Source organism: Mytilus californianus, unplaced genomic scaffold (assembly GCF_021869535.1).
Source record: "Mytilus californianus isolate M0D057914Y unplaced genomic scaffold, xbMytCali1.0.p SCAF_8, whole genome shotgun sequence".
Classification (NCBI taxonomy): Eukaryota; Metazoa; Mollusca; class Bivalvia; order Mytilida; family Mytilidae; genus Mytilus; species Mytilus californianus.
The window spans coordinates 28,111,424-28,131,224 of NW_026262734.1; the positions used below are offsets into that span (position 1 = coordinate 28,111,424).

The following is a 19,801-nucleotide window of genomic DNA, read 5'->3' on the forward strand; positions in this document are numbered from 1 at the left end:
GAGGGGTGTCACGGGGTATGACTATATAGGTCTTGTAGAGGAGAAACAGCCGCATCTTTTGCGCAAGGTATCGAAGGGCGCTATGTTCAAAAATCTGAAACTAGAGCTCAAAATTAAAAAAAAAAAATGTCAAAAACAGAGGGGTTGGCGTTTCCATGGCTTCTAGAGAAAAATAATGAGGGGTGTCACGGGATATGACTATATAGGTCTTGTAGAGGAGAAACAGGCGCATCTTTTGCGCAAGGTATCGAAGGGCGCTATGTTAAAAAATCAGAAACTAGAGCTCAAAATTAAAAAAAAAATGTTAAAAATAGGGGGGTTGGCTTATTCCATGGCTTCTAGAGAAAAATAATGAGGGGTGTCACGGGATATGACTATATAGGTCTTGTAGAGGAGAAACAGGCGCATCTTTTGCGCAAGGTATCGAAGGGCGCTATGTTCAAAAATGTGAAACTAGAGCTCAAAATTTAAAAAAAAAAATGTTAAAAACAGGGGGGTTGGCCTATTCCATGGCTTCTAGAGAAAAATAATATGGGGTGTCACGGGGTATGACTATATAGGTCTTGTAGAGGAGAAACAGGCGCATCTTTTGCGCAAGGTATCGAAGGGCACTATGTTAAAAAATCTGAAACTAGAGCTCAAAATTTAAAAAAAAAAAAGTTAAAAACAGGGGGGTTGGCCTATTCCATGGCTTCTAGAGAAAAATAATGAGGGGTGTCACGGGGTATGACTATATAGGTCTTGTAGAGGAGAAACAGGCGCATCTTTTGCGCAAGGTATTGAAGGGCGCTATGTTCAAAAATCTGAAACTAGAGCTCAAAATTTAAAAAAAAAAAATGTTAAAAACAGAGGGGTTGGCCTATTCCATGGCTTCTAGAGAAAAATAATGAGGGGTGTCACGGGGTATGACTATATAGGTCTTGTAGAGGAGAAACAGGCGCATCTTTTGTGCAAGGTATCGAAGGGTGTATGTTCAAAAATCTTAAACTAGAGCTCAAAATAAAAAAAAAAAATGTTAAAAACAGGGGGGTTGGCCTATTCCATGGCTTCTAGAGAAAAATAATGAGGGGAGAAACAGGCGCATCTTTTGCGCAAGGTATCGAAGGGCGCTATGTTCAAAAATCTGAAACTAGAGCTCAAAATGTTAAAAAAAATGTTAAAAACAGGGGGGTTGGCCTATTCCATGGCTTCTAGAGAAAAATAATGAGGGGTGTCACGGGGTATGACTATATAGGTCTTGTAGAGGAGAAACAGGCGCATCTTTTGCGCAAGGTATTGAAGGGCGCTATGTTCAAAAATCTGAAACTAGAGCTCAAAATTAAAAAAAAAAAATGTTAAAAACAGGGGGTTGGCCTATTCCATGGCTTCTAGAGAAAAATAATGAGGGGTGTCACGGGGTATGACTATATAGGTCTTGTAGAGGAGAAACAGGCGCATATTTTGCGCAAGGTATCGAAGGGCGCTATGTTAAAAAATCTGAAACTAGAGCTCAAAATTAAAAAAAAAAAAAGTTAAAAACAGGGGGGTTGTCCTATTCCATGGTTTCTAGAGAAAATAATGAGGGGTGTCACGGGATATGACTATATAGGTCTTTTAGAGGAGAAACAGGCGCATCTTTTGCGCAAGGTATCGAAGGGCGCTATGTTCAAAAATTTGAAACTAGAGCTCAAAGTTAAAAAAAAAAATGTTAAAAACAGGGGGGTTGGCCTATTCCATGGCTTCTAGAGAAAAATAATGAGGGGTGTCACGGGGTATGACTCAATAGGTCTTGTAGAGGAGAAACAGGCGCATCTTTTGCGCAAGGTATTGAAGGGCGCTATGTTCACAAATCTGAAACTAGAGCTCAAAATTAAAAAAAAAAATGTTAAAAACAGGGGGTTGGCCTATTCCATGGCTTCTAGAGAAAAATAATGAAGGGGGTCACGGGGTATGACTATATAGGTCTTGTAGAGGACACACAGGCGCATCTTTTGCGCAAGTAATCGAAGGGCGCTATGTTCAAAAATCTGAAACTAGAGCTCAAAATTAAAAAAAAAAATGTTAAAAACAGAGGGGTTGGCGTTTCCATGGCTTCTAGAGAAAAATAATGAGGGGTGTCACGGGGTATGACTATATAGGTCTTGTAGAGAAGAAACAGGCGCATCTTTTGTGCAAGGTATCGAAGGGCGCTATGTTCAAAAATCTGAAACTAGAGCTCAAAATTAAAAAAAAAAATGTTAAAAACAGGGGGGTTGGCCTATTCCATGGCTTCTAGAGAAAAATAATGAGGGGTGTCACGGGGTATGATTATATAGGTCTTGAAAAGGAGAAACAGGCGCATCTTTTGCGGAAGGCATCGAAGGGCGCTATGTTCAAAAATCTGAAACTACAGCTCAAAATTAAAAAAAAAAATGTTAAAAACAGGGGGGTTGGCCTATTCCATGGCTTCTAGAGAAAAATAATTAGGGGTGTCACGGGGTATGACTATATAGGTCTTGTAGAGGAGAAACAGGCGCATCTTTTGCGCAAGGTATCGAAGGGCGCTATGTTCAAAAATCTGAAACTAGAGCTCAAAATTTAAAAAAAAAATGTTAAAAACAGGGGGTTGGCTTATTCCATGGCTTCTAGAGAAAAATAATGAGGGGTGTCACGGGGTATGACTATAAAGGTCTTGTAGATGAGAAATAGGCGCATCTTTTGCGCAAGGTATCGAAGGGCACTATGTTCAAAAATCTGAAACTAGAGCTCAAAATTAAAAAAAAAAAATGTTATAAACAGAGGGGTTGGCGTTTCCATGGCTTCTAGAGAAAAATAATGAGGGGTGTCACGGAATATGACTATATAGGTCTTGTAGAGGAGAAACAGGCGCATCTTTTGTGCAAGGTATCGAAGGGCGCTATGTTCAAAAATCTGAAACTAGAGCTCAAAATTAAAAAAAAAAATGTTAAAAACAGGGGGGTTGGCCTATTCCATGGCTTCTAGAGAAAAATAATGAGAGGTGTCACGGGGTATGATTATATAGGTCTTGAAAAGGAGAAACAGGCGCATCTTTTGCGCAAGGCATCGAAGGGCGCTATGTTCAAAAATCTGAAACTAGAGCTCAAAATTAAAAAAAAATATGTTAAAAACAGGGGGGTTGGCCTATTCCATGGCTTCTAGAGAAAAATAATGAGGGGTGTCACGGGGTATGACTATATAGGTATTGTAGAGGAGAAACAGGCGCATCTTTTGCGCAAGGTATCGAAGGGCGCTATGTTCAAAAATCCGAAAGTAGAGCTCAAAATTTAAAAAAAAAATGTTAAAAACAGGGGGTTGGCCTATTCCATGGCTTCTAGAGAAAAATAATGAGGGGTGTCACGGGGTATGACTATAAAGGTCTTGTAGATGAGAAATAGGCGCATCTTTTGCGCAAGGTATCGAAGGGCGCTATGTTCAAAAATCTGAAACTAGAGCTCAAAATTAAAAAAGAAAATGTTAAAAACAGAGGGGTTGGCGTTTCCATGGCTTCTAGAGAAAAATAATGAGGGGTGTCACGGGGTATGACTATATAGGTCTTGTAGAGGAGAAACAGGCGCATCTTTTGTGCAAGGTATTGAAGGGCGCTATGTTGAAAAATCTGAAACTAGAGCTCAAAATAAAAAAAAAAAATGTTAAAAACAGGGGGGTTGGCCTATTCCATGGCTTCTAGAGAAAAATAATGAGGGGTGTCACGGGGTATGATTATATAGGTCTTAAAAAGGAGAAACTGGCGCATCTTTTGCGCAAGGCATCGAAGGGCGCTATGTTAAAAAATCTGAAACTAGAGCTCAAAATTAAAAACAAAAATGTTAAAAACAGGGGGGTTGGCCTATTCCATGGCTTCTAGAGAAAAATAATGAGGGGTGTCACGGGGTATGACTATATAGGTATTGTAGAGGAGAGAAACAGGCGCATCTTTTGCGCAAGGTATCGAAGGGCGCTATGTTCAAAAATCTGAAACTAGAGCTCAAAATTTAAAAAAAAAAATGTTAAAAACAGGGGGTTGGCTTATTCCATGGCTTCTAGAGAAAAATAATGAGGGGTGTCACGGGGTATGACTATAAAGGTCTTGTAGATGAGAAATAGGCGCATCTTTTGCGCAAGGTATCGAAGGGCGCTATGTTCAAAAATCTGAAACTAGAGCTCAAAATTAAAAAAAAAAATGTTAAAAACAGAGGGGTTGGCGTTTCCATGGCTTCTAGAGAAAAATAATGAGGGGTGTCACGGGATATGACTATATAGGTCTTGTAGAGGAGAAACAGGCGCATCTTTTGCGCAAGGTATCGAAGGGCGCTATGTTAAAAAATCAGAAACTAGAGCTCAAAATTAAAAAAAAAATGTTAAAAATAGGGGGGTTGGCCTATTCCATGGCTTCTAGAGAAAAATAATGAGGGGTGTCACGGAATATGACTATATAGGTCTTGTAGAGGAGAAACAGGCGCATCTTTTGCGCAAGGTATCGAAGGGCGCTATGTTCAAAAATGTGAAACTACAGCTGAAAATTAAAAAAAAAAATGTTAAAAACAGGGGGGTTGGCCTATTCCATGGCTTCTAAAGAAAAATAATGAGGGGTGTCACGGGGTATGACTATATAGGTCTTGTAGAGGAGAAACAGGCGCATATTTTGCGCAAGGTATCGAAGGGCGCTATGTTCACAAATCTGAAACTAGAGCTCAAAATTTAAAAAAAAAAATGTTAAAAACAGGGGGGTTGGCCTATTCCATGGCTTCTAGAGAAAAATAATGAGGGGTGTCACAGGGTATGACTATATAGGTCTTGTAGAGGAGAAACAGGCGCATCTTTTGCGCAAGGTATGGAAGGGCACTATGTTAAAAAATCTGAAACTAGAGCTCAAAATTTAAAAAATAAAAAGTTAAAAACAGGGGGGTTGGCCTATTCCATGGCTTCTAGAGAAAAATAATGAGGGGTGTCACGGGGTATGACTATATAGGTCTTGTAGAGGAGAAACAGGCGCATCTTTTGCGCAAGGTATTGTAGGGCGCTATGTTCAAAAATCTGAAACTAGAGCTCAAAATTTAAAAAAAAAAATGTTAAAAACAGAGGGGTTGGCCTATTCCATGGCTTCTAGAGAAAAATAATGAGGGGTGTCACGGGGTATGACTATATAGGTCTTGTAGAGGAGAAACAGGCGCATCTTTTGTGCAAGGTATCGAAGGGCGCTATGTTCAAAAATTTTAAACTAGAGCTCAAAATTAAAAAAAAAAATGTTAAAAAGAGGGGGGTTGGCCTATTCCATGGTTTCTAGAAAAAAATAATGAGGGGGGAAACAGGCACCTCTTTTGCGCAAGGTATCGAAGGGCGCTATGTTCAAAAATCTGAAACTAGAGCTCAAAATTTAAAAAAAAAAAATGTTAAAAACAGGGGGGTTGGCCTATTCCATGGCTTCTAGAGAAAAATAATGAGGGGTGTCACGGGGTATGACTATATAGGTCTTGTAGAGGAGAAACAGGCGCATCTTTTGCGCAAAGTATCGAAGGGCGCTATGTTCAAAAATCTGAATCTAGAGCTCAAAATTAAAAAAAAAAAATGTTAAAAACAGAGGGGTTGGCCTATTCCATGGCTTCTAGAGAAAAATAATGAGGGGTGTCACGGGGTACTACTATATAGGTCTTGTAGAGGAGAAACAGGCGCATCTTTTGCGCAAGGTATCATAGGGCGCTATGTTCAAAAATCTGAAACTAGAGCTCAAAATTAAAAAAAAAAAAATGTTAAAAACAGGGGGTTTGGCCTATTCCATGGCTTCTAGAGAAAAATAATGAGGGTGTCACGGTATATGACTATATAGGTCTTGTAGAAGAGAAACAGGCGCATCTTTTGCGCAAGGTATCGAAAGGCGCTATGTTAAAAAATATGAAACTAGAGCTCAAAATTAAAAAAAAAAATGTTAAAAAACAGGGGGGTTGGCCTATTCTATGGCTTCTAAAGAAAAATAATGAAGGGTGTCACGGGGTATGACTATATAGGTCTTGTAGAGGAGAAACAGGCGCATCTTTTGCGCAAAGTATCGAAGGGCGCTATGTTCAAAAATCTGAATCTAGAGCTCAAAATAAAAAAAAAAATGTTAAAAACAGGGGGATTGGCCTATTCCATGGCTTCTAGAGAAAAACAATGAGGAGTGTCACGGGGTATGACTATATAGGTCTTGTAGAGGAGAAACAGGCGCATCTTTTGCGCAAAGTATCGAAGGGCGCTATGTTCAAAAATCTGAATCTAGAGCTCAAAATTAAAAAAAAAAAATGTTAAAAACAGGGGGGTTGGCCTATTCCATGGCTTCTAGAGAAAAATAATGAGGGGTGTCACGGGGTATGACTTTATAGGTCTTGTAGAGGAGAAACAGGCGCATCTTTTGCGCAAGGTATCATAGGGCGCTATGTTCAAAAATCTCAAACTAGAGCTCAAAATTAAAAAAAAAAAATGTTAAAAACAGGGGGGTTGGCCTATTCCATGGCTTCTAGAGAAAAATAATGAAGGTGTCATGGGATATGACTATATAGGTCTTGTAGAGGAGAAACAGGCGCATCTTTTGTGCAAGGTATCGAAGGGCGCTATGTTAAAAAATATGAAACTAGAGCTCAAAATTTAAAAAAAAAATGTTAAAAACAGGGGGGTTGGCCTATTCTATGGCTTCTAAAGAAAAATAATGAGGGGTGTCACGGGGTATGACTATACAGGTCTTGTAGAGGAGAAACAGGCGCATCTTTTGCGCAAAGTATCGAAGGTCGCTATGTTAAAAAATCTGAGTCTAGAGCTCAAAATTAAAAAAAAAATGTTAAAAACAGGGGGATTGGCCTATTCCATGGCTTCTAGAGAAAAACAATGAGGAGTGTCGCGGGTTATGACTATATAGGTCTTGTAGAGGAGAAACAGGCGCATCTTCTGCGCAAGGTATCGAAGGGCGCTATGTTCAAAACTCTGAAACTAGAGCTCAAAATTTAAAAAAAAAATGTTAAAAACAGGGGGGTTGGCCTATTCCATGGCTTCTAGAGAAAAATAATGAGGGGTGTCACGGGGTATGACTATATAGGTCTTGTAGAGGAGAAACAGGCGCATCTTTTGTGCAAGGTATCGAAGGCGCTATGTTCAAAAATCTGAAACTAGAGCTCAAAATTAAAAAAAAAAATGTTAAAAACAGGGGGGTTGGCCTATTCCATGGTTTCTAGAGAAAAATAATGAGGGGTGTCACGGGGTATGATTAAATAGGTCTTGAGGAGGAGAAACAGGCGCATCTTTTGCGTAAGGTATCGAAGGGCACTATGTTCAAAAATCTGAAACTAGAGCTCAAAAATTAAAAAAAAAATGTTAAAAACAGGGGGTTGGCCTATTCCATGGCTTCTAAAGAAAAATAATGAGGGGTGTCACGGGGTATGACTATATAGGTTTTGTAGAGGAGAAACAGGCGCATCTTTTGCGCAAAGTATCGAAGGGCGCTATGTTCAAAAATCTGAATCTAGAGCTCAAAATTAAAAAAAAAATGTTAAAAACAGGGGAATTGGCCTATTCCATGGCTTCTAGAGAAAAACAATGAGGAGTGTCACGGGGTATGACTATATAGGTCTTGTAGAGGAGAAACAGGCGCATCTTTTGTGCAAGGTATCGAAGGGCGCTATGTTCAAAAATCTGAAACTAGAGCTCAAAATTTAAAAAAAAAATGTTAAAAACAGGGGGGTTGGCCTATTCCATGGCTTCTAGAGAAAAATAATGAGGGATGTCACGGGGTATGACTATATAGGTCTTGTATAAGAGAAATAGGCGCATCTTTTGCGCAAGGTATCGAAGGGCGCTATGTTCAAAAATCTGAAACTAGAGCTCAAAATTTAAAAAAAAAATGTTAAAAACAGGGGGGTTGGCCTATTCCATGGCTTCTAAATAAAAATAATGAGGGGTGTCACGGGGTATGACTATATAGGTCTTGTAGAGGACAAAAAAAAGCATGATATTGAGATCTACTCCACTGAGAATGAGGAGAAGTCGAGTGTTGTCGAGCGCTGGAATCGCACCATGAAAGAGAAGATGTTCAAATATTTCTCAGCCAACTCTACACGCACCTACATCAATCTGTTGGATGATCTTGTTCACCAGTACAATACCGCCAAACATAGATCCATTAAAATGACTCCTGTGATTGCAAGCCTCAAGAAAAATGAAAACAAGGTGTATTGGAATTTGTATGGAGACCTCCCTCCCATGCAGCAGGCACGGTTTCGTATAGGTGATAAGGTTCGAATTACCAAGAAGAAAGGAACATTTGAGAAGGGTTACACAACGCGCTGGACCAAGGAAGTTTTCGAGGTGTCTCAAGTTCTTTTCACCCAGTCACCCACTTATCATCTCAAGGATGTAAATGGGGAGGAAATTCAGGGATCCTTCTATGAGCCCGAACTTCAGAAGACTGATCAGGACGTCTACCGCATAGAAAAGATCCTACGCAGGCGAACCAAGAACAGGATTAATGAGGTTTTTGTGAAGTGGAAGGGTTATCCTGCAGAGTTTAACTCTTGGATCAAAAAGTCAGATGTACAAAAATGTCAAGCTTTCAAGCTTTCCCATCCTTTCAATCAGGACGGGAAAGGTTGTTGAGGTTACACCAAGAGTTCCTTAATCCTATCAATGTGTTTATCCTCTTCAGATGCTCTTCAAGCTCGCGCCGTGACCTTCCTCTCTGAATCTTCTTTTCGAGATCGTTTATCTTACCGGTGAGGCTTATGGCAAGTTCCTGCCAGTTCTTTGCGTACCAGCCTTTAGTCACAGGTTCATTGACCGATTTTGGAGTTGGGAGATTGGTGATTGGGTGTCCCAGCATATCTATTTCACCATTTACCCTTCCCCCGGTCGAAGGCAAGCACTTCGCCACATTTTTCTCGATGCCGTTTAAACGTTTCTTTTCCACCTCAAGCTCTTTCGAGATTGCTTCGAGCGCAGCCTCTAGACCATTGATGTCTTTTATATCATCTTTCAACTGTTGGGTCACCCACCGTTTTGTCACGGCATCCGAGCTGTCCTTGGGATATCCTAGGCTAGTAATGTGATTGTCGTTCATATCCAAATCCTGCAGCATTCGCCAAAGGGATGCGCGCTTTCTTGCATGAGATCCAAACTTATCGATTTATTTATAGAGTGAGAAGATTGTATCTTCCAGCGATTTTCCAGTCGCCAACACTTTCAACACGAATAGACAAAAGTGACCACACATCACCGAGCCTCGCTGCTGTAATTCATCGGTGCTATATCGAATTTCAGGCTGTAAATAGTTCACCATCTCTGCAGAATCCATAAGAGTCAAAGTAATACTTTACCGGTCCACGTTCATACCAGCAAGTCCAATGCGTTCCAGGACCCTCCCAGCTATCATGATACAAGATTCCACATTCGATGCGGCGCGGACTGGGTGGTAAGGTATCTCGCATAAACACCCTTCTAAAACTTGGGATTCCTAGGGCTGTGACGGCGTTCTCCAATTCCTTATTCGACAGAGGCTTGCGGGGAAAAACTACATTGTGCACCTCGAAGTATTTCATTCTTTTCCGAGTTTTACCCATACTTTATTTATTGCAGGCGGTGTTGCTCCTCAATTTTATAATGTCCGTGAACAAGGGTGCTAATTCCGTCGGGGAGAATGTGTCGCTTGGTATCTTTAGCCGAAAGTGCAACCTTGTTGATCTCCTGAGTGTAGATCTGATGGCGGTAACTTTGGAAAATATTCATCGGTCGGTATATTTCCTGCTGGGTGTCTAAACATCTCTTATAGTTGTCAAAGGTAATATGCTGCTTGATGACAGCCTTTGTAACTCCCTTTGATTTCTTGGTATTGTCTTCATCATCCATTTTGTACGCATATAATTTTGGTCGAAGTCCCACGAAGCCAGTCATACTTTTACCACCACATTCGTCCTTAAACATTCCAATTATCTTCTTGTTGACGCCGGATGGAATTCCTGAAGGGTGGTCAGCTGGATAGTTCGAGGTATCGAATTTCACCTGAACATGGGGGGTAACATCTTTGTAAAAATCCTCGGTCTGAATTTCATAGGCCAAGCTATCTGTATCGGTAAACAGTAGCCGGGCGTTATCACCATACATCTCTTTCATGGTGGCTTTCACCACGATTTTCCCTCCAACTGGGGTATCCTCTTCCTCCTCCTGCTGGCGTGGTTCTTTGCTGTGTCTCCAGCAGAGCCAATCTTTTCCCTGTTTACTCTTGCAGAATTGTCCCTTCTTCCTCTTCAGTGAAGCGCCGCAAGTTTTTGGTTCTTCATTCTCAAGAAAGAAATATTTGAACTGATCCATATTCATATCAACACTATTGGATGGCATCCCTTTATTTGTATCAATTAAAGGGGTGCTTCCTTCTAAGGTGTTTGGGGCTGGGGTATCTCTGACGTTTTGTGTGAAAGTCATACTTGTATCTACCCTAGAATTACGTCCCTTTAAGGTGTCTCTACCATTGTTTACAAAAAGCCATATTCTTGTTTCTACCCTTAGACTACTAGTTGAAACACAATGAATTTGCATTTTATGTTTGAGGTTGGGGTCCCTATGCAGGATTTGTGCTTACAAATGGCAAGTGCGGCAGAATCCCCCTTTTTACACTACTGTGGGTGTCACGGGATATGACTATATAGGTCTTGTAGAGGAGAAACAGGCGCATCTGTTGCGCAAGGTATCGAGTGGCGCTATGCTGCATTTTTGTACAACCTACATTTACCCTGTGCAAAAAATATAGGTTGTACAAAAATGCAGTAATTGTGTACGATGTCCAAGGATAGCACGTTAAGCTGCATCGATAGGTAATGTATCTGCAAATTAGGAGATGGAGGAGGCAGTGCAGATAGTGGTAAGACTACAAGGAGGTCTACATTCGACTTGGTTGACTAAGAAGCAGTTTTTTCTCTTGCCCTTTTAAGACTGGTTTAAAGACTCGTTTAGATCACGACTAAATAAAGGCAACAGCAGTATACCACTGTTCGAAATTCATAAATCGATTGAGAAAAAAACAAAACCGGGTTACAAACTAAAACTGAGGGAAACACATCAAATATAAGAGGAGAACTACGACACAACATTAAAATGTAACACACACAGAAACGAACTATAATATAACAATGGCCATTTTCCTGATTTGGTACAGGACATTTTAAGAAATGGCAATGTTAAATATAACATTAAAATGACAACATTACATGACAAGACTACAATACAAATAAATGGGAGAACATATAGGACAGAGAAACATACGAATAAGTTTGTCAAGTAGTTATTGTAAGTTACTAGATTCGATGGTACGCTTTTCATCCTGGAATCCTGGAACTTCATGTTAAGTGTTTCATGCTGCTTTGAATAGGCAATAATTAGTATAACAAACGTCATTTTATATAAAGCGTTTGCAAAAACTCCCGTAAGCCTTTGAAAGCGTTTAAAAAAACATCATCTAGTGTTTAATACCGTAAAAAAAATTGCCTTTAATGGTGACAAAGCCGTAAGGCTCACACCAGCATGAAGTTTTGACCAGGGCCGAACGGTGAATGTGTCTGGAAACTCTGGTTGTATTGTTGAAAGAGATCTTGACAAAGTTGGATCGTCTTGCGCGAGAGTTTCAAGCAGTTTTCACAGAGATAGAATCAATCAGCGTTGTTGAGTCCTACTCGGACGTAGAAGTCTTCGCACTATTTTGCTTACTCAGCACCAATTCATCAAAAACCACCAAGATCTTACTGTTTGTGTCAATTCCCGATGGTCTGTTTGAAGACGAACAATGACATTGATGAGTGATGTGGGACCTATATCGGAAATCATGTCGCTTATGTCATTTGTAAGAACCTCTTCCCCAGTGCGTTTTGCAGGAGAAGATAGATAGGTTGAGGAAGAGATTTTCCAAACTATCGTAACATAAATACCTGACCGATTTTTTAGCAGCGTCGGCTTATAACGAATTACGACAGTCTGAAGTGTAAGTAGAATACAAAGACAAACAACCGCTTCGAATTAACGACTAGCAAGGGGCGACGACGGAGGGGTGGATCGAAGATATGCCACTTTATGAGTACAACCAGTGGATGTTTCATGAACAAGCTAAAAAAAACCCGCCCCGATCGTTTGTTGCACAACTTTACCAGACCTGGTACTAAGCTGAATAACGATTACATACAGTAAGAACTCCAAACACCTTGGTCCATGAGTCGCTGAAGTTGTGTATCGTCAAGATCTCTGCTTTTTGTACACTTCTTTGGTCCAACGGAAGGTGTGTATTCCTTATCAAATGTACCTAAATTCTTTGTGATTCGAACTTTGTCATCCACGTGGAACCAAGCCGTGTAAATGAGCTGTCGATGCTCAACATAAGAATACAACAACTCGCAACTATGTGAGTGACAGGAACCTGCATTGTTAACTTTGCACTCTATAAAATCCAGCAATGAGAAAGAAGATGGAACCCGACACCGTTTGACACCTCATCTTCACCAAAGTTCAATTGGTCTGGGCGTCTCAATAGAAAAGTTCGTTGGACGGATAAAACATTTCGACGTAAATTCGAGGAACGATGCATGATCGCTGTTCGTTTAGGTGAAACTTGGATTACAGTTCTATCTCAACAGAACAAAGAATTCACGTTTATTCTTAGCATCATCAATGTTTTCCTTGCCAAATACGACTGTTTAGTGCCGCCAAAGACCAAGAAAGTGTGACGGTCAAGGTTGCTTTTTTATACCGTATTTAAGTCAAGCATTTTCATAAAACTATGGACGGAAAAGGTTACTGAATTCCACAACAAAGAGGTCAAAGTGCTATGCCGAAAACACGACGTTGATCCCGCCAGAATGGAGGAAAGCCGGGTTTTCTCGACCACTGGGACCACACCATGATGGGAAGATGATCAAATACTTTAAAGCCAAATCTACGCGCACATGCGCGATTGGTACTTTAGATGATCTCGTTCACCAACAAAAACACCACCAAACAGAGCTAGACTTAAGACCTTTGGCAGCAAGTCATAAGAAATATGAAAGAAAATAAGGTGTACTGTAACTTGTATGCAGACATGCCTACTATACAGCAGGGTCGGATCCGCGTGTTAACCAATTCCCACGATTTCATCGATGAGGAAATACAGGGTTCCCGAACTTCTGAATACCTCGTACCGCATCGATAAGGTATTGCGAAGGCAAAATCGGGGTGATGTCAATGATCTCTTTGAGAAATGGATAGGTAATCTCAGTCATTTATTTCTTGGATCAAACAATTAGACATGGAGTCACAACCTCTCTGTTCAAACACAAAGGTTCGTGGTTCGATCTCTGTTCCTGGAAGAAAATTTCAGGGACCAAATTTTTGGCTCTCCCTTGACTGACACCATTTGCGAGTATTGTCTTCAGGACCGATGATAGTCTGTCGGAAATGTACGATAAACGGCTGACCCGCATTAAGAGAGATCCATATCACTTCACGTAAAAGACAACCTTGTAGATTTCGAAAAAGACCAGGCTAATGCCGCTACAAGGCAGCACTCGCACCAGCAAAGTAGAGAGGGATATGATTAATATAAGTTACAATAACTTGTTTCGAAATCCACAAAAAATAACTATGTTTAAACTAACCTCTCTAGAAGGTCTTTATTCTTGATGATTCTCCAAGACTGTAAAGGTTATGAGAATGTAAAGGTTACTAGTAACCAATGGGTTTAACGGTTTTCTCTGATATAGCAGGGTTACTAGTATAAAACTATGCTGCATTTTATTGTACAAGAGGTGTCGACGTGAATCATTTGGCGTGCGGGTTCTATTGAGAGGAGTCGCTTGCGGGTACACTATTGCCTGTAGGTGAAATCATGATATGTATGGGTGTATCAGAGGGAGTAAAATGACTAGCTTGAAAAACGGTAGTATTGACGGGTAAATTGTGACTAGTTGATTGTGAGGATTGAATGATTTTTTAATTTGACGGATTTTTTAATCTAAACGAACATGTACTGATCTGTTTGCTGAATTTCTTCAAACCACGACTTCATCCGAGCAAGCTTCTACAATTTTATCATTAAGACCTTTCTAAATATCACTTTTCTGTGACACGGAATCTAAAATAGCTGTGACTTCCTCAATTTCTATATCGAAACTATCTCTGCAGTTGTGTCTCCAAAATTCTTCCAAAGTCTTGTAAGCGCTCGTTTATGTCCGAAACGAATGGCTTTCAGCTTTGTATCCATTTCCCTTCTTAAGATAGAAATAAAAGACTTCTTGACTATGTTATAGATGTACTTGTCATAGTAACATGTCAAAGTGACGTGACATTTCATTAAGTGCGGCACATAGTAAACGTCATGTGTGTGGTATTTACGAGAGGTATGATTATGATGCAACGTATTACCCTCAATTTTTAAGGTCTCGAAACTATTCTAGTTTATTTTAACACATCTCACTCCGTCAATCTATTGAATTTCTCTTTCTTGTTCTTACTATTTCTTTGCATACCAAACATTCATCACCTTGTCCTCTGCCATTATATTTTTGTGAAGTTAACTAATCGAATGGTTCTGCATGTTTGAGTTTGTGGTCACACTTGTCCAGCTTGTCCATTATTTTTTCTCATGTTCTTTGATTGCTGCATCATATTTTATCTTCATTAATTTTATATCCGTTTAAATCTGGTCGCACTAGGTTTCATACGTGCTGTCTTTTACTTTTTTAATAACCCACCATTTCATTACAGCATCCGAACTGGCCCTCGGAGCTTTCAGAATGGTGATATGCTTGTCGTTCATGTTCCAGTATTTGAAGGAACTACCCATGATCATCCCTCTTTATCAATGGCCTTTGTGTTGTTCCATTCCCTGGAAAATGCTATTCGGAGATTGGCGAGCATTTCCAATGGATTTTGGCTCTTTCTTATGGGTCGTCCAAGTTCGTCCCAAAGATGTTCCATTGGCGATAATCTGGAGACATTACTGGCCACGGCAACACACGAATGTGATTATTCTCCAAAAAATCATTAAAATGTATGCCACGTGACAACGGGCGTTTTCCTGCTGAAAAACGTGGTTAAAACGATGCCTTCGGAGAAACGGGAGAACGAGTGGAGCCAGAATTTCGTTCCTATACCTTTTTGCATTTAGGTTACCTTCAATAATTGTCAGATCGGTGCGTTCCTGGTAGGTTATTCCGTCCCATACCACAACTCCGTCACCCTCAAACCGATCCGTTTCCTGTACGCACGCATCAGAAAATCATGCATTGCACCTCCGGTAGACACTGGCTTTCCCGTCGCTAAATGTCAAGTTGAATTTCTATTCATCGGTAAAAAGGACTTGTCTCCATGTTAGCCTATTCCATCGAATCCGTATCCATTCAAGTCGCGACATCCTGTGACCCTGCGTAAGGATAGGTCCCTTCAACGGACGATGAGCTCTTAGGCAAACTTGATGCAGTCGGTAACACACTGTTTGGGAATAAAGCCTGTTGTTGTTTCTTCCATGAGTTTGTCGTGCTGTTTGTGACAAGTTTACAAATTGATTCCGGATTCCTGTCTTGACGTAACTTCGTTTCACGTTGCCTGCAACCTCGGGGACGATTATTTGTCGTGTCAGTATCTCTAAGACGAGTCTTAAGCCTTTCAATATTCATTCTAGAGACATTGGGATGATTTGCAACCTGTATTAGAGTCATTTTTGCTGCCAACAACACAATAGCTCGTTCTCTCTCATTATGACGTAGATGTGGCATTGACTTACGTGTAACTTTTTCAATTTTTTAATGCGACCTTTTGTTAACAATAGTGCTCGACACATTTAATGAACAAAAGGACAACTCAATTCCATCTCTATACAGGTAAATGTTTGAAAAAATGATTATTTGTTTAAAATCAGATAATGACGTAACGTCGTCTTCGAATTTTTAACAAATTAATAAATGATAGATAAATCATTCAGGTCACTAGTTTTAATCTTGAAAATATTATAAATTAATATATGTAATTTCTTTTAATTAAAAACCAGGGTAACGTTTCTTGTTTTGCCTATATAGCTAGTAAACATTTATTTATATCAGACAATGCACGCACGTGGACGAGGGTACTTATACCGTCTTTAAGAATGTGGCGCCTTGATTGTCAATGATAAAGTTAACTGGTTTGTATGTAGTTTTACTATCATATCTTTTTAACAACTCAGTACTGTTTGCCGATTTTGTTTTATTCTGGTACAAAACCTCTGATATAAATAGACTTTTGAAAATAATACAAAGTAGACTGTCTATTAATTCTGTCATAGTATATAGAACTTTAGGTTGTATACCAGCTGGCCTTCGCACTAAAGTTCTTTCATCTTCATCGTTTTCTTTTTCGAAATTCCCTTGAAAAAAATTCAGCCAGTGTTCAGCCTTCTCTTTATCAGTACTTACACAACACATTTTACAATCTCTTTCATCATGTAATTCGGATGGGGGGATTTGGATTTTCATTTCGACTTCATATGACAAGAAATTCTTCTTTGCTGACTCTGATATGTCTTTTTCTCGGTTTTCACGTTCTTGTCTGACATTTGAGTTGGCTTTGTTCCTCACTAAATTTTAGTTCCTTTCGACATAGCCCCTCTTGAAGCTTTGCGCAAACTATGCGCCTGTGTTCCCTCTACAAGATCTTTATAGTCTTACCCCGCGACATCCCTCATTATTTTTTCCAGAGGCTATGGAATAGGCAAATTCCTGTTGTTTTTCCCAAATTTTTTTGAAATTCCGAGCCCTAGTTTCAGTTTTTGGACAAAGCGCAACTCGAAACCTTGCGCAAACCATGCGCCTGTTTCTCCTCTACAAGACCTATATAGCTATACCCCGTGAAACTCCACATTATTTTTTTCTCTAGAAGCCATTGAATAGGTGTAATACCACCAATGCATGGTACGTCACATCCGGTTGCATACGAAAATAGGTCGAAAAAAATATTCCCTTGAATTTGACATTTATAGGTAATTAATTCATCATTTTATTGCAGTAAAACATTTCTGGGTCATAAACATATACATGTATCTTGGGTATTTCAAAGCATCATTTTTTTTTAATTTTGGGTTTCTATAGAATATTTTGGAAACTTGAGGTTGCATGGTAACTAAAGCTTGTATACAGGTTATATAAGGGGGGAAATTTGATTGGTTAACTGACAGTTATGGTTATTTTCTTATATGCAATGAAATTTTATGTGAATTCTTTTCTATAGTACTGGACAAGATAAAACTTTACTCATGCCAAGTATTTTTTTAATTTGAAACAAAGATAAATTCTGCACAATTTTTTGAAAAGTGCAAATTCTAAAAAGACTAATAGGGGAAAATCAATGGTGGTATTACACCTAATATGGGGTGCTGTACATGCACCTTTGACCTTGTGAGTACTCTCGTGTGTTAAAACTTCTTGCTATTCAAGTGAAATATTACAAACAATGAATATTCTGAGTGGATTGAGTCTCCAAAACATATTTTATTAGAACATTTCCTTGAAATTGGACTCTACCATGAATATTAGTTAACTGAACAAGCCATACTTCACGGTGTTTTGGGGAGCTTTTTATCCTTTTTTCTTATATTCTGCTATAATAGAAAGTTTTCTCTCAGAAATATTTTACTAAATATATAGTTATAAGTAAATGTGATTATTTTTTAAAGCAGTACCAACAAATTATTCACTAATAGAGAAGCTTGTTATGTCCCTCTCTGGAACGCAGCGTAAATTTACGTTTTACGTAAGGACTTATTAAAACCTCCAGTAAACTTTTATATGGATTGTTCATTCTGCTTGAATACTTCAATTACTCAATGTAATTTATTATAACATTTCTATCATAAATGAGTGAAAGTTACTTCATTATTTTTATTTATTGGCCTGAAAAATTGAAATTTTGAGGAAATGACATGTATAAATGGACCAAAAGAGACCTTATAAAGAAGACAAAGGGGTCCAGTAGTGGTATTTATCATCCTAAAGTCATCTTTATATCATATTCAACTGTTTGTAGGCAGATGAGATAAATATTTAATCATTATTGGTCCACACTATATTCTATCATGATGCGGCTTGGTTTGGATTTTTCGAAAAAATTCTGCACGAATCGCTGAAGATGTCGTCGTACATTATACTAGATTTTTCTCAAACTATTGAACTGATTATGACAAAACATGACAGGAATGCTTGAAAAAAACAGTATTACAAAGGAAAAAATCCCTTTCAGTTTATTAAATAAAAATGTCTTCTTCAGGTGTAATACCACCAAATCATGGCATGTCACATCCAGTTGCGTACAAAAATAGGTCGAAAAAAATATTCCCTTGAATTTGACAGTTGTAGGTAATTAATCCATTATTTTATTGCAGTCAAACATTTCTGGGTCATAAACATATACATGTATCTTGGGTATTTCAAAGAATCATTGTTGTTTTATTTGGGGTTTCTACAGAATATTTTGGAAACTTGAGGTTGCATGGTTACTAAAGCTTGTACACAGGTTATATAAGGGGCAAATTTGATTGGTTAACTGATAGTGATAGTTATTTTCTTATATGCACTGAAATGTTATGTTAATTTTTTAATTTGAAACAAAGATAAATTCTCCACAATTTTTTGGAAAATTGCAAATTCAAAAAAAAAAAATAAATGAAAATCAATGGAGGTATTACACCAATAGGCCAACCCCCTCTGTTTTTTTCCATTTTTTTTTCAAATTTGGGGCTCTAGTTTCAGATTTTTTAACATAGCGCCCTTCGATACCTTGCGCAAAAGATGCGCCTGTTTCTCCTCTACAAGACCTATATAGTCATATCCCGTGACACCCCTCATTATTTTCCTCTAGAAGCCATGGAATAGGCCAACCCCCTTGTTTTTAACATTTTTTTTTTTAATTTTGAGCTCTAGTTTCAGATTTTTGAACAAAGCGCCCTTCGATACCTTGCGCAAAAGATGCGCCTGTTTCTCCTTGACAAGACCTATATAGTCATACCCCGTGACACCCCTCATTATTTTTCTCTAGAAGCCATGGAATAGGCCAATCCCCCTGTTTTTAACATATTTTTTTAAACTTTCAGCTCTAGTTTCAGATTTCTGAACATAGCGCCCTTCGATACCTTGCGCAAAAGATGCGCCTGTTTCTCCTCTACAAGACCTATATAGTCATACCCCGTGACACTCCTCATTATTTTTCTCTAGAAGCCATGGAATAGGCCAACCCCCCTGTTTTTAACTTTTTTTTTTTTTAATTTTGAGCTCTAGTTTCAGATTTTTGAACATAGCGCCCTTCGATACCTTGCGCAAAAGATGCGCCTGTTTCTCCTCTACAAGACCTATATAGTCATATCCCGTGACACCCCTCATTATTTTCCTCTAGAAGCCATGGAATAGGCCAACCCCCTTGTTTTTAACATTTTTTTTTTTAATTTTGAGCTCTAGTTTCAGATTTTTGAACAAAGCACCCTTCGATACCTTGCGCAAAAGATGCGCCTGTTTCTCCTCTACAAGACCTATATAGTCATACCCGGTGACACCCCTCATTATTTTTCTCTAGAAGCCATGGAATAGGCCAATCCCCCTGTTTTTAACATATTTTTTTTAAACTTTCAGCTCTAGTTTCAGATTTCTGAACATAGCGCCCTTCGATACCTTGCGCAAAAGATGCGCCTGTTTCTCCTCTACAAGACCTATATAGTCATACCCCGTGACACTCCTCATTATTTTTCTCTAGAAGCCATGGAATAGGCCACCCCCCTGTTTTTAACATTTTTTTTTTAATTTTGAGCTCTAGTTTCAGATTTTTGAACATA

At 39.0% G+C, this 19,801-nt stretch overlaps 1 long non-coding RNA gene across 20 annotated transcripts; it reads left to right on the top strand.

The window, feature by feature from the left end:
* Positions 1–158: 158 nt before the first annotated feature.
* Positions 159–10,692, top strand: LOC127711188 (uncharacterized). 20 transcript variants are annotated; one of them, XR_007986567.1, is made up of 8 exons: positions 159–955; positions 1,097–1,588; positions 1,766–1,803; positions 2,156–2,294; positions 2,472–2,647; positions 5,804–5,841; positions 7,257–7,747; positions 10,638–10,692. It is a non-coding gene; the product is annotated as an uncharacterized LOC127711188 (long non-coding RNA). The 20 variants fall into 20 exon arrangements; XR_007986566.1 differs by lacking the exons at positions 1,766–1,803; positions 2,156–2,294; positions 2,472–2,647; ... (1 more) ...; positions 7,257–7,747; positions 10,638–10,692 and adding exons at positions 2,825–3,178; positions 3,531–3,568; positions 3,925–4,063; ... (1 more) ...; positions 4,631–4,808; positions 7,786–7,846; XR_007986568.1 differs by lacking the exons at positions 1,766–1,803; positions 2,156–2,294; positions 2,472–2,647; ... (1 more) ...; positions 7,257–7,747; positions 10,638–10,692 and adding exons at positions 2,825–3,178; positions 3,531–3,568; positions 3,925–4,063; ... (1 more) ...; positions 4,631–4,808; positions 5,842–5,858.
* Positions 10,693–19,801: the final 9,109 nt, after the last annotated feature.